Genomic DNA, 500 nt, shown 5'->3' with positions numbered 1-500 from the left:
AGGCTAGGGAAGGGTCCCAGAGCGGGAACTCAGCGCTATATGGGAAGCGAGATGGCTGGGGCTGGGCCTGAAGCCCCCTCCACCAGCTCATTTCCTCTGACCACGGTGTAACATGATGCGCAGCAGTTCCTCCCACCTCCGGCAAAACATTCAAGAAACGAAACTCCTGGGCAGGCCCAGCCCCCAGCCCCGGTGCTCCTGCCTACATCCGGACCACAACTGCGCCGGCTCTGCCTTGGGGAACACACGTCTCGATCCTGCTCCTCAGCTTCAGTGCTTGGTTCCCTCTGCGCCAGAGATGATCAAGGAGGAGCACGAGGTGGCCGTGCTGGGGGCGCCCCAGAGCCAGGCGCCCCTGACGACCACGGTGATCAACATCCGCAGCGACACCGCCGTGCCCGACCACATCGTGTGGTCCCTGTTCAACACCATCTTCCTGAACTGGTGCTGCCTGGGCTTCGTGGCATTCGCCTACTCTGTGAAGGTGGGTGGGCACCCGG

At 63.0% G+C, this 500-nt stretch overlaps 1 pseudogene across 1 annotated transcript; it reads left to right on the top strand.

The window, feature by feature from the left end:
* The first annotated feature begins 15 nt into the window (after window positions 1-15).
* Window positions 16-499, top strand: LOC105003810 (annotated as a pseudogene). The gene has a single exon (XR_827154.1). The product of XR_827154.1 is annotated as an interferon-induced transmembrane protein 3 pseudogene (transcript).
* Window position 500: the final 1 nt, after the last annotated feature.

Source organism: Bison bison, unplaced genomic scaffold (genome assembly GCF_000754665.1).
Source record: "Bison bison bison isolate TAMUID 2011002044 unplaced genomic scaffold, Bison_UMD1.0 scf7180017857735, whole genome shotgun sequence".
Taxonomy (NCBI): domain Eukaryota; kingdom Metazoa; phylum Chordata; class Mammalia; order Artiodactyla; family Bovidae; genus Bison; species Bison bison.
This window is presented reverse-complemented; position numbering and strand designations above follow the sequence as displayed.